Here is a 14,365-nt window from a genome sequence, read left to right as displayed (position 1 = left end):
GTTCCCTCCATGACAGGATGAGCTAAGGTACCCAATCTGCCCCAGGATAAATTCATATCCTTCAGCAGTTACCATGGGAGCAGGGGATGTGTTGTAAATACACAGCCTTGCTCATGGAACCCTCTGGGACTCTTGCACCCTTCCTGCTTGGAAGGGGCACTAACTAACAAGCCTTAAACCTAGCACAGCAAGGTGACTCATCCTCACAATTTTGAAACTGGTTCTTTTCCTGCAAGTTTATGTTTTAAAAAAAAACACTGACTTTTCTTTCTTCCTGGTGAGGATTGCTGATTCCATGAAATCCAACTGCTTTATAGGGAGGTATTGATTTCATAAGAAGTCAACAAGGAAATTATTAAAACATTTCAATTCAAACTTACTATTTTAGTTCATATTTATAATAGCAAGTCTGAAGTCTCTCTATAGCTCTACAAAAATGAAAAGTCTCTAAATCTGCCATAGACCAGCTCTTATACTATTCTATTATGCAAAAGCAGCAGTTATACCAGACCACTCTGTTAAGCCACCCATATTTTGAAGCCTTTAAAATGCCATTATCAATTTTCTTTTACAGCTCACATAAAGCAGGTGAGGTTCCTTCATGCAGCAACAGTCATAATTCAGCAGCACAATCTCTCCTAACTTTACTATCCAACTGCTCCGTAATGAGAACTGGGGAAATAACTCAGAGGGAATCATTCCACTGTAGACTAGTAAATTTTCTTTGTCTAACTTTGCTCATGTATTTTCTTGGAGTGAATTCCTCCTCCCTCCTTTAATTTGACTAAATATAGCTCATGCCTAAAGAAATAAAACCAAGTCATATTCTTGGCCTCAGGATGTTTCATAAACATTATAATGCATGCAATCTATGCTCAAGTGGTGTTACCTAGCTCTAGAGAGAAACACAGATTACTTCCCACTGTATTTTCAATTCCTTTTTAAAACCTGTCAGTTTTCCATATATGGGATCCTGCTACAAGTCCTTACTCCCTTAATCACCGCAGGGAGTAAATGGAAAAGGACAGCAAACTTAGAGAAGTACCAGGAGCTGAGAGAGAACTCCATCCTAAAGGCAGCTCCAGGCTCAAAGTGAGTCAGGGAACATCTCCAGTGAGCTGGCTACCCTGCACCCAGAGCAGACAGCAAACAGTCTTTGGGCATCTGGGAGTCCAGTATCTTCTCTTGCATGTGCATTGGCAGCTCAAGGAGGAAAACAAAGAGCTGATGCTGTTCCACCAGCAAGAAGACAGCAAGGCAACTTTAAGCCTTTCTCCAGTCCATGCAGACTCCTGTCCCCAGCCTGTCTGGCTCCAAGACAGTTCAAATTGCACCACCCTGGTTAATCCAGAGGCCAGAAACTTGTCCCGTCTGACACGGTCCCGCCACATAATTCTTGAGATAAATTTTAAAATTAGAAGAACAGATTTGCAGCCTGATCATTCCTCTGTATCTCTTCTAAGACACCTCCTCCTTCCAAATGCCAGCTAAAATCAGCAACAGAGGGGGCTGAGTAAGCAACCAGATAAATCCACCTGGACAGGGTGTTACAAGTTAGAAGCTGATACAGCACAGAGTGGGAGAAGCCCTAAGTACACTAACTACATTTGCTTGGTGTTGGCAAAACAGCCACTCATATCCTTCAAGAGCATATTTCTGTTTCCTCTGTTTCTGGGGAAAGCCAGGCATCAGTACATGGTCACTTTATTTGGGAATTTTATTTATTTATATGTGCAAGATGATGCTGAAAGAAGCAGTCCTGCTTGTCCCCTGCAAAAGCAGGGCCACCTGGATCATGCCTTCAGAGCAGTGATGTTGCTTAGCTATGCTTACACAATGCTTGGCAATTCTCTGCTACCTTGGTCTAAAAATAAAAGAAAAATCCAACAAAAAAACCGCCCCAGTAAATTTGCATCAGTGTGTGGCATGGGGGATGTTGGCACACAAACAGGATGACCACATCCCTCACAAAGCCAGACCTACATTATCCACAGTGCTCAGCAGTGTGAAAACTGGCTGCTCTAAGGGCTACGAACCTGACTCGGAGATCTCAGCTAAACTGCAGGCAGCGAGTCACAGATGTCAGCCTGCATAACTCAGAGAAATTGTGTATTTGAGGGCAAAGAAGGATTTTAACTCCATGACTTATGGGTGCAGGAATGTTAAAAAGGCCCCCAGTGAATTCCTGACCAGCATGACAGTGATGCAGCCAGACATTTAAATTGAATGCAGCTTATCCAATACTTACAGAAACAACGTAATTTATTGCATTGCCATTACCCCATGTATGGTGTGTATAATTTATTATATAAATGCATTTTCTCCAATACATTTTTAATGTTCAGTCTGGCTTTGTGAAAAAAAAGTAATCTGGCAATCTGTCACAAGTAAGATTTGATGCTGTTTTTCAGTACCATTTTGCAGACCAAACAGCTAGAATTAATTGAGAGAAACTAAGGGCAAACACAGAGTCCAATGCTGAAATGTAATAGCTATATTTTTCACTAGACCTAGTTAATATATTTCTAACTAGCTCAATAATAAATATAAGCATACATACAAAGATTTTAGCTATAATAAATCAATACAAAAGCTAAAGATGAAATTTATGCCTAAGTATCTCAAAGTAATACTGTTGTTGCAACTCATTATATGGATGAAAATTTTTTAAAAACAGAGTATTAAAAAAAAAACAAACTTTATTTAGACTCATTTGCCAGCCACATTAAACTGGATAATTAATGCTAAATTCAGTCTCAAGATTAGTTTCCTAAGCCACAAAGAACTGCACACATGGATTGGTAAAGGGAAAAATTAATTGGGATATAATCTGTGGGGCCCACTGCCAGTTAGTTTATAATTTTGTTTTCAAGTCAAGATGAACATGTTTTAAGAATATACAAGGAATTAGCAGAATCCAAGCTGTGATATATTTGCATTATGTTTAAAAAATGCTTTTCCTCCCTGTTTTTCTTTTTCAGTTCAGTTTTGCTGCCCCTTATCTCCTGCCTTGGGAACAGGAGCTGCCCCAGCCCTGGCACTCCAAAGAGGTGCAAATTCACTCAGTGCTGCTGCCTCCTGCAGACATGCAGCATAAGAGAAGATCCCTTAGGAAGAATTAAATCCCAGGAATACAATTAAACAATAGCTCCACTGCAGGGATTCAAATTGGGCTTTTAGAAACAAGGGGCCTAGATAAAAGGTTCCTTAAAAAAAATAGCAGGGAAACAACCAGATTACCAGTACTGTAAGGACTGCTTGACCTCTGAGGTTTGAAGACAGTTTCAGAAAGCAGAGAAGCGTGATGCAGTTTATTTTCTAAAAATTGCTCTGCAGGTTGAAAATACAAAAATGATTACTGCACAGCTCCAGGGTGTTAAGTCTGGAAAATAAACAGCCCACACAAAAGAGCCCAATCAATTTATGCAAACATAGACAAACTTATTTGATCATTTAATTCTTTGAACTGAAAGCCCAATGAAGAGCCTCCCACAACTTCCCAGGGTACATTACCAGCAGGGCAAGGTGATTCTTCACTTATCTGTGTTGTGCTTAGAGGCACCACTACTATTGGCAGTGGGATGATGGAAAATGTGTTCTCACTGTACTGCAGCTTCTACTGATGGAGTTACAAATACTGCTTTTCTTATCACAAAGTAGACTCCAGGCACCCAGATGCCTTCTGCCACAGTGCAGAGTGCAGCAATATAGAAAAAAAAATAATTTAAATGCTATTGTACAATAACCAATTTGGTTCTGAGCCTCTTCTACCCCCTGTTTTCCAAGACATTTCTTTCCATCCCTTACAGATCTGCATATCTGGCTTACTCCTTCTTCCTGCCCCATGCTACGTGTGTACACAATTTCCATGACTGCAAACTCTGGGAATTTCTCAGCAGGCTCCCAGCAAGTGACTCCAGTGCCCAGGGCACACTCCCACCCTCTGCAAGTGGTGGGCCCCCTGTCCTCTCCCTGACTCTGCACAGCCTGCTCCTCCAGCCACCCCCTCCCACACTTTCTCTCCTCCCCACAACTGCATTCAGCTCCTCCACTCTGTTCCCCTCAGGCTTCTGCAGCTCTTACAAACAGCAGGAGCAGGCACATTCATCGTGTTTGGTGTCCCCTCTGTATAAGCCCTGTCCAGGGCAGGTTGCATCTCTCACCTTGCTTTTGCAACAACACAGTTCTCACCCATCTGCAGATTTATCTGCATGGCTCCCTTCTCCAGAAAGGGGAAGCTGGAAGAAGGCATGGCAGCATGAAAGGATTTAGCTGGCATTGTTGAGTATGGCAGAAAAAGAAAATGAACACAGATGTGAGTTGCTCCTCCTCAGTCCCACAGAAGTTTGCTGCTCCAAGCTCTTGCTCCTCTACACCCATCACTCAGACCCATTGCCCTTGGGTACTGCAGGGTGCTTTCACCTCCCCCAGTCTTCCATTTACTTTCTCCATCCTCCTGTTCCAGCAACCATAAGGGAGCAGGAGTGATGTGCTTGCTCTAGGTCAGGCAAGAGACCCTTCCACCCCTGCCCAGTAGCACTGCTACCAGTTTTCTGCACCCTTCACCTGAAGGAGATGCATTTTGCAGCACCCCTTTAAAGGATAGTTACAATGGTAGTTACATTGTCAAAAGTTTCAAAAAGTGAATAGCCTCAGGATGGGGTGGAGCCCCAGGAGCCAGAAAGGATATTATACAGCAGGATCTTCTGTCAGATAAGGACTCAGCTCAAAACAGGTATTTAATACAGTTTATTTACACATCATGTGGTCCCACATGACCAGTCTGAAGAGATACTTACCTGTCATTTACAAACTTTATCCTGAGTTCTGGCACAGGAAAGCCAGAATGTTTTACAGTTACCTGAATGTTTCCCATCAAGGTGCAACTAGAACAAAGACTGGTGCCCACAGCATTTGGCAACCTTTAAATGTCCTCAGGGAACAGAAGGGAACAGAACTGCAGCAGGGAAAAACTTTTTTCCTTGTTGGACCTCCTGCATACCTGCACATGTGCAGGCCACTGAGAAGGGAGGATATTTAAATGGACCCATGAGCACCATTAGCTTGTACAGTCACTTGTGATCTTCCCCTAGATATGCATCTATAAGACACTTCTGTTGAAGAGCTTTCAAGGAGCTTGAAGGAATGCAAAAGCAGGATCTGCCTTTGAGGAACCCAAAGAAAGGGGAGATGGTCTGTGAGAAAACATTCACAAAGTTATCACATTATAACCCTTTCAGAAAAAGGTTCTAATTACTCAGGCATTAGTTCTGGGACTTGTAATAGACAAGAGGGCAGAGGTCTTCAAGAGAGCACTGTGTCATGTTTATCAGTGGTTGATTATTTTCCCTTAAATTTTCAGGAATTTAAAGCTTGCACAGGCCAAACTTTTGTTTTACTTTGGCAAAGCAGGAGGCCAAAGGGCAGGAAACAGAAAAACTCTGCATTCACACATACTTGCAAAAATAGTTACCACTGAGCTCTACCAACCCATTACGGCACTGCAAGAAAAACACACTTATTCCATTCCAAGGGTTGTATTTATGGTTCAAATGCAAAATGGACAGCCTGTTTATGGAGCATCATTTGAAACACCATCCCAAGTGTTCTGAGAACACTCCTTTAAGCCCCTAATTTTAAATCAAAAAGCACAAGAGTCCACTTCCCTCAGGTTCTGGGCTGCCCACAACCTCTGAATATTCTCTCCCAGTTTCTCTTTCCCACCAAGAACAAAACACTTCCCCTGCTGTGCCCATTTGCTGCCTCCTGGCTAAGCGGGCTGCTGCAAAGGATCTTTGGCTCTGAGGCTGTCAGAAGATGATCTGTAATGAGCTCTGCACACTGCCACTCTCACAGGCAGAGTGGGTTAGTCAGAAAGCACAGTTTGAGCACCACTTGCTGCACAGATCTTCAATAGAATGTGTAAGAAGGTGGATATGTAACAGTGAACCCAACTTCCAGCTCTGCAGTTCATCTGCAGTTACTCTACTCTGCAGTTTCATCTAGCATGGGCTTGGCAGCTGCCAGGGAAAACACAGTCCTTTTCAGAAGGCTACTCAGTACGTGTAACCTTCAAACTCTCCTCTGTGCATCCCAAACAATTGCACACAGGCAGTGAGAGAGGATGCTCTTGCAACTGCAGAACACTCCCTCTGTGTTGCTGCTTTCAGCTCCTCCATAGGAGGAGGCAATACTGTTCTGTGCAGAAGCTTTTAACTGCTAAAGCAGTTGCTTCCGTTTCCCAAGAAAGGCTGGGTGGGACAAAGACCTTGTATATGAGAGGCCAAAAGACCTCACACCAGCAGGAGGGGGAGTTTTCTGTCTTCCCTGTGCTGTTTCCTTTGTCCTGCATTCCTGCTTCAGTACAGGGGACAGAGCTTTTATCCAAGGCAGGGCTCACCAAGCGCAGCTTCTCCCCAGATTCCTTTATTCCAGCGTTAAGAGATATTCTTCCTCACAGAGCTTGCTGGTCTCAGCATGTGGGCTCCTCCTCACTCCCCTACAGTGGGGAGGCTCTGGGTAGGATGGAAAAAAAGGCTTCCTGCAGAGAGCTTGGCTCCCCTCCACTTTGGGCAGAAAACAGCCAGATCAGTCCTGATCTTGAACTGCAGCCGCTGTGGATAAACACCTGCTTGGGGCCAGCATCCAGGCGTCCCTGGGCATGGGGCCTGCTGGCTGTCCCTCTGCCACTTGGGCTGCTGCAGCAGCCCTGCACAGAGATGTGTCACACAGCTTCCTGCAGGTCTCTGTGCCAGCTTCTTCCCTCCCTCCCTCTCCCAATAGCAGCCCACCTGCAATATGAAAGCTAAAATAACTTGTGCATTTCTTAGTATAACCATGTATCAAAGTTACAAGCCTTGGTGCTCTGTCCATCCCCGACCCTTTGAGAGCAGCACCAGGGCAGATGGACTGATGTAAAACACAGAGAGAAGACAAATTCCCACCCGCTTTCCTTTTCCTTTTTTTAAAATAAAGTAACTGAATGAACTGTACTGAACAGCTGAAAAACAACAAGCCAAGTTCAGTTCCCAGGCAGGAACAGGACATGAGCTGACAGAATTAAAAGGGACAGCATCAGTTGAAATCTCGCCAACTCAAACTGGGCCTAAACCTACTTTATCTAAATTGCAGTAGCAGCTACAAACAAGCCTTCTCTTTCAGGAAGCACTGAGATCCCTCACTTACTGCCTGGAAATACTATGTAATCAGTAAAGCAGTCTAGGGGAAGACAGCTTTCCTTCTGTTTCAACAAAGTCTTTTATAAGCAACAAAGGCTTTCTGTGCCTTTGCTCCTGGCAAAGTCTCTCCGTGCCTTAGTGTGAACCTATCCTTTGGGGCTGGAGAAGGTCAGAGACCTGTTCCCAGCCAAGAACTAAAAGCTGGAGAGACAACAATGGCTTCCACAGCAAGACACAGGAAATAACCATGAATCCAGACAAACTGCAGAAAAGGAAAAAAGCCCAAACTGTGGGAGATTAGAGAGGTAGGGAAGAAAATACTTTAATTTATATTATATAACCAGCTTAATGACAATATAAGAAATAGACTTTTCATCCTCCAAGTAAAATGAGAGTGCAGGTGTCCTTGGAAACTCCTGGGGTTCCAGTCATGCTTTCCTACTCCCACACTTGAGACTGGGAGGAGCCTCATGCCCAGCCCTGCTTCAGAGCACCCGTGCTAATGAAGCAAAAGGCGATGTCACTCAGCAGTGGTGCTGGTCCCTTCCTCTCATGTTCCTGGGAAATCATCCTGCACTTCTCAAACCTGGCCAAAGGGCTGCAGGGGCTTTTCTATACTACAGCTGAATTAAATATATGGGGAAGAGATTCTCTAGTGTTGCCTAAGGTCCTAACAAGTCACAAAGGCCAGAAAGATGCTACTTGCTAAAACCATAACAAATAAGCAAAAATAATGGCCAGCTTATCCCATCAGTGGCTGATGAAGTGACAGTGCTCCAAGGCAAAAGGCAGGGCTGAGTCTGGCACTGGGGTGCCTCCACCATTGTAAAGGGGCAACACCTGCTGGAAACAGGAAGAGAAGTCAATTCAATGTAATCCCACAAAATCTAAGGCCATGCAACTCCATTTGTGCTGCCAGGAAGAACAGGCACACTACACATGTGGTGGCATTCACAGCTGTGTCCCTGCTCTATGCCCCCTCCCAGTTTACCACCCACACCTGACAGCACTCTGATGAAGAGAGGAAGGACAGGCCACCAGCTGGTGCTAGTTCACAGCCAGGGAAACCTCAGCCATGGCCAAGGCCACTGCAAAGCTACTTTCCAAGGACTGGCAAGCTTGTGCCTCTGCAGCCACCCACAAAAGAGAGCTGGGTAAAATCACAAGTGAGGATAAAAGCATTGGGCTCTGGAGGTCCCAAAAATTACAGTCATACAAACTGACTTAATATTAAGCTTTACAAGCCTGCAGAGAGGACCTGCATTACTTTAACTAAGGGAACTCAGATCTGCAACAGGGAGTAAAAAGCCCAAGTCTATCTGCAGCCAGCACTTCGCTGCAACGCATTTCACAACAATTTACAAGAGTTACATCTGGCGATTCTGTTGCCAACAACCTCAGCAATGCCATCCAGCTCCAGAGGAAGCCAGATACAGGTTAGGGACCAAAGCACGAGCTTGACAGCTGCCTGTCGTGCCCAGCTCATCAGCCAACCACTCTGCACGCCAGCAACCGGTTTGTTTTGTCAGCCAGCACATCATTTGGTACCACTTACAGCACGTACGTCCCAGCTGGAAGCTAGGGGATGTGACAAGGCTGGCTTAGATGGGGGAGGGATGGGAAGTACTGGGGAGGTGAGCTCAAAGGCAGCACTATGGGGAGAAGGGGATTTATTGCACCAGTGCAGGACACTGCACAAAAATGCAAAGGCCCGGGCTCAATCTGAGCTGCTGCTCACAGAACAGCTTGTTTTATGGGAAACATCTAAGAGGAATTAGGCTAAAACCCAACCAATTTCTCATGGACCGCTGAATAACTATCAGATGATGAGAGCTTTTGGCCATGACAAACTTGGGTTAAATTGGAACCAGTGACTTCATGTTTCCATACCCCTTTGCAGAATAAAGGCACGCAGCCCCTGCACACTTGGTTGAGTGTCCTGTTCACCTACAGCAATTTACTGTGCTACAATTTCAGCATTCACACTGCAGAACAGGTTCTGTTGAATTGAAATTGATGTTGATTTATACTTCTTTGTAGAGCTAAAAAACACAGTTAATCTCCATACAATTTTAATCTAAAATCCTGGAATACTAGAGAGGAGACAGGCCAGCTCTACACTGGAAACGGGTCAATATTATAAACAGATGATAGAAAAAAATATATATTTTCCAGAGCCATAGCAACCAGAAGAGAATAATAAATCGGCCTGGGGTTGGGAAGAAAAAGATAAGGGTACAGTCAGGGAAAAATGTGTATGAATTACTGGCACATTTTATTTGGCTTTAGTCATCCTCCTGGGAAGAAATAAACAGCTTTACAAACAAGCCAGAGAAGCTTCATTTGTATTCAAGGAAGCAAGGAGTTTGTTTTAGGTTTTGAGTTTGGTCGCTTGTTTTGGTTTTTTCCTTTTTACACACAGAAACTGGCCTGTGTCAAGAATGTTTGAAAACATGTTGGCAATCAAAGAGTCACTGAGACTACTCCTCTGAAGCTTTCTGGACCCCAGGAGATGTGAAGCCAAGGCCTGGGGGGTATGGCAGGACAGCAGGTGCCAAGGTACCTGCTGGCTCATGGCTGCAGGTCTGTGACCCCCATCAGATCCCCTAATCCCACTGAGCCTCACTTTCAATGTAAGAGTGATAGCTCATTCACACACTTGTTGGGACAACGTAAAAAGTCTCAGTAGTATCAAGGTAATGAACATTCATTACTTCCTATGTAACTTACTTTCTTGTGATTTATTGTTGATAAATCCATGCTGGAACATCCATTATTCTGTGGATGCTTTCTGGATGGTTTGTTTCTCTTAGCAGTTTATTAAGACCTGAAATCTGATTGACCACTTAGAAACGTTTTTTGGTGGGTTTTTTTGTTTTAGTTTGGGTTTTTTTTGTTTTGTTTTGTTTTGGGAGTTTGTTTTGGTTTTGATACAGGTTTTTTAATGGGATGTGAAGAACAGTATTTGCCAGTTTTCCAGTCTCCTGTGGTGCTACCTGTGTCCCCTAAACCAGCAGGGGCTCAGCCTGCTCATGCTGATATGTTCTGGGGTAAATGTCATCAAGCTCAGCCAACATGCAAGTTTCTAACTCATGGACATGCTCTTCATACTTTGGGCTCATTCCCCACCACAGCTTGTGCATTGTGGAGAATATAACCATGACATATGCCACATCATTATTTTCAGGCTTTCTGCATGATGAGTTTTCATGACCATTTCTCCAAACCCATACCTGACAGCTGCAGCTGTTTTCTTTCAGGCTAAAAACATGGAAGCAGCAAGAGTTCAATACACACATGTACTTGTTCCCATGCTACATCAATATATTGCCCTCATCACACATATCAGACAGACCCTTGAAAACAACATAAATTTATCCTAGAGAGAAAAAAAAAATGCAAACTTTAATTTCAGGAAAACACAAACCATAGTGTGGTGATTAAGGGTCTTAGTACTGTAGTACATGAAGAGTTAACAGTTGTTGTAAGCTCTGGATAAGCTTTCTGTAGGAAGAGCGTTTCTTCCTTTTCACTTGAATTGAAGTATAAATTTGTTCTACCATGAGATATTTGCAGTACACCCATGAACCACGACAAGCTAAGGTCACAGAATTGTACAAAGTTTCATTTTCAAGGTTTGAAGGTTTGGGGATTTTTTGAAACTAACAGAGTTGGAATTTGTGGTCATGGTCAAACAGTGAAAAAATTAAGAACAGATAAAGCCACAAATAAAACTCTTTGAGACTTGAAAGCTTGGTGTTGTTGAAGGAGGGTAAGTACTGCCCTTTAATCAAAAGCACCAAGCGCTTGTTACAGTGAACAGAGAAGCCAAGGCTGAAAGAGGTCTGAAATTCAATGCAGAAGATTGCTTTTCTAAAGCACTGCCACAGTGCAGGAGAGAGAGAAACAAAGGAATGCAACACTCATTTGCCTAGAAACATTTGTTAGAAAAATCCATCACTTGCAATGAGACATGCTTTGCAATTGCAATACACAGGAATAATATTTAGGACAGCAGTAGCTGCTAGGTGAATATTCAACTCAGTCGTCATCACCTGAAAATGCTCAGGCTCAGCAGGAGTATGACTACACCTTACTCTCCCCCAGCTTCAGCTGGACTCAGCAGCACACCTCTATGATAACTAAAAAGTTGGCTTTTATCAAGAGATAAGAATTTAGCTCTTAGTACAGCTTTCAGCATAAACAATTTTCTGACATGCGAAAGTGCTTGGAGCCCATCCAAAAAGTTTCTGCTGATTTTATTCTTTTTCTTGCTCCTTGTTCAGAGTGGATTCGTTAAGTTTTACTTCAGTTGTTTCAGTTCTTCAAATGTTTTTAAGGCTACTTTGGAGTATTAAAGATACACCATAGTTTTATTTTTTTTAAACAACTGAAGAGGACGACATTAAAGTACATACACCAGAGTTAAACAACACTTCCCAGAGTTTCATTTGACAAATGCTCTAAGCACTACAGTCAGAAAGAACTTGAGCAAAAAGAAACCTTTCATCATGTAAAACAATGCTGTCATGCCACAGCCTGCTTCATGCCCAATGGGCTTCAGAAGAACCAACCCTTCAAATACTTCACAGTTTTAAAGTTTCAACATCTGAATAGAGAAGTCCTGTAAAAAAAATGAGAAAAAACAATGGCAGAAGCTCACTTGGCTCTGCAGAGTGAGAATGTCAAACTGGGGAAATCTCTACCAGGCAGAAAAGAAAGTAACACTGCTGAGGACTGGGTGCCTGATTACCCAGGAGTGACATAAGGGAGAACTGCTCTGGACACTGCCATTCTGAGACAAGACAGCTCAAGGGAGTAGAATAAAATAAAGCAGGACACGTCAGATGTAGAAGTACTGGAGACTCTGCAGAGCAATGGAGTGAGAGATCTTTGACTAAATTAGAAAATTACTGCATCTAGCTGTGGTCAACTGGCATTGGCCTGAAAGATCAAGAAGAAACATAATAAAATAGGCCCCATTACAAGTCTTACTTTGAAATGCATAATCTTCTCAGGATTAATGTGATGTCTATTATTAACCAGATGATTTTAGCCTGAGAAAATTCTTTCTCAAAGAGATATGTGATAATCAAATTTGTACTAAAATAAAACTAGAATTTTTTCACTTGTTGCACAGCATACAGATTTGTTTTATACAAGGCAAGGAATGGTTGGTAACAGTCAGTGACAACACACAGCTGCTTGCTGAAGAGTATAAAGCAGCATGGAAAAAAAGGCCCCAAATCCAACACTTCTGTGATATTTTAAGGAGCCTTTGCAGGTCACTTGTCCAGCCTCCCTATTTGAAGTGGAGCCATCCCCAATGCTAGATCAGGACCAACTTAGCTTTGTTGAGCCATTCCTGAACCTTTCCAGGAATAGAGTTCCAGCACCACTCTTATAAACCATTCCCTGTCCTTTGCCACTCTCCTTGTGAGCAAGTTTTCCTTGAAGCTATTCCAGGGCCTCCCATATTGCAATTCAGAGCTGTAGCCCTTTGATGTACTACCTAGGGCTTGACCCCACAATCTTGTAACTACCCTCCCTACAGCTGTAGGCTCCAATTAGAACACCCTGCACATTCTCTTCTCAGGCTAAACTGGCCCTGCTCCCTCCAGCTTTCCTCACGGCTCACATGCCCTAGAACCCTGACCACCTTGAACACTCTCCAGTTTTTCAGTATCTCTTAAAGGCCAAAACCAGGACACAATATTTTAAGCAAGCCCTTCTCAGTGCCATGCCAAAGAGGTAATAACTTCCCTCTATCTGCTGCTCATGCTTTTCCTAAGGTAACCCAGCATGTGGTTTGCCCATTGTATGATAAGCATGGTATTGGCTCATACCCAATTACACAGTCAAAGAAAGAAGTCAATTTATGATTCATACACTGTTGTTTTTCATAAGGCAAATTGAAAACTAAACACCCAGAGGCTAGAATCCAGCAGCATGGATGAGTTTCAGTGTGCCTGTAAAGAGTCATGGTGGATATAAAGTAAAAAGCAGCATGGATAAGCAGAAGATAACACAGGAGGGTGGTTCATGCCAGATTGATAAGCATGGGCACAACCAGTCTTTTCATTCTAAGAACAGTTCTTTGGCTTTGAGGTTCAAAAAGATGGGACTACATTTTGGCAGAAACCAAACAAGGGAAGTCTCTGCCCTGATTGCCAACTTAATCACCAAGAAGTTTGCCCTTAAGTACCATTCCAAATCCCATTTCACTCTGCAGACCTCCTCTCACCAATGAAAACATAGTGACCAACAAGCAACTGCTGTGAGAACTGGCCTGAACTAGGAAATTTAAAATGTTTCAAATGGGATGCAGGATATTTAGTATATGTTAACACATAACACATACATTACTTTGTATCTAAGAGGGAGACTTTAGATTCAGATGTTTTCTTCAGATCCTGCAATCATTGCATAGAAAATGTGAGTATTAATTCATCCTTGATGGTCAGTAGCAAAAAGCTGCTGCGCAATACAATTTAGGCAGGATGGGAATTTCAAACAATGTAAAATATCATGACAGTCTCATAGATTTAGATGCTTAACAGTTGTAAAAATCAAGACACAAAAGTGAGACAAATTTTGGATGGTAACTGGGGAAGACAGCTACATAGCAAATGTTACAAAAAGACAAGCAATAATCTGGGCTGGCACTGAACTATGTCTACCAATATTTAGAAAAATACCCAAAAGATTGGCACTACCTCAGATTTGTCATAGAGGTTAGCAGAGCAATCTTGTTCTTACCCAGACCTTTTTCTTTTGAGACTCTGCCAGCTGACTGAAAATCATCAGCAGAATCAGAAGTTACTGAGCAATTTATTAACTAGTTCAGCAGGTACAAAATGCTACAAATTCAATAATCATTGATTTACAAGGTACTTTACCTGTAAAGGACCTCAAATTAACTTAAACATGTTCTTTAAATATTGTCATTCAGATCTTGTGATGCTGGAAAGTGCCTTTCAAGTACATTAGCCATCAGCCATTGCACAGGTTTTCATGTGCTGGCACTAAAAGTAACATTCAATCTGCTGATGTAAATGAAACTATGAAAGAACAGTGCAAGAAGATGGTTTGTAGGTACCCTGGTTCCCAGTTTTCTGGCAATTCTCCACCAGCAGTAATGATTCACAACTGCTAATTCCTTGGCCCTCCCAGCCCTTAGCATTCCT

The 14,365-nt window shown here is 42.9% G+C and overlaps 1 protein-coding gene across 3 annotated transcripts in view; it reads right to left on the bottom strand.

The window, feature by feature from the left end:
• Positions 1-14,365, bottom strand: part of SUFU (SUFU negative regulator of hedgehog signaling) — an 88,164-nt gene that overhangs the window by 49,557 nt on the left and 24,242 nt on the right. The window lies entirely within an intron of this gene.

Source organism: Ammospiza caudacuta, chromosome 9, assembly GCF_027887145.1.
Source record: "Ammospiza caudacuta isolate bAmmCau1 chromosome 9, bAmmCau1.pri, whole genome shotgun sequence".
Taxonomy (NCBI): Eukaryota; Metazoa; Chordata; class Aves; order Passeriformes; family Passerellidae; genus Ammospiza; species Ammospiza caudacuta.
Note: the sequence above shows the minus strand (reverse complement) of the source record. Positions and strands in the feature narration are given on the sequence as shown.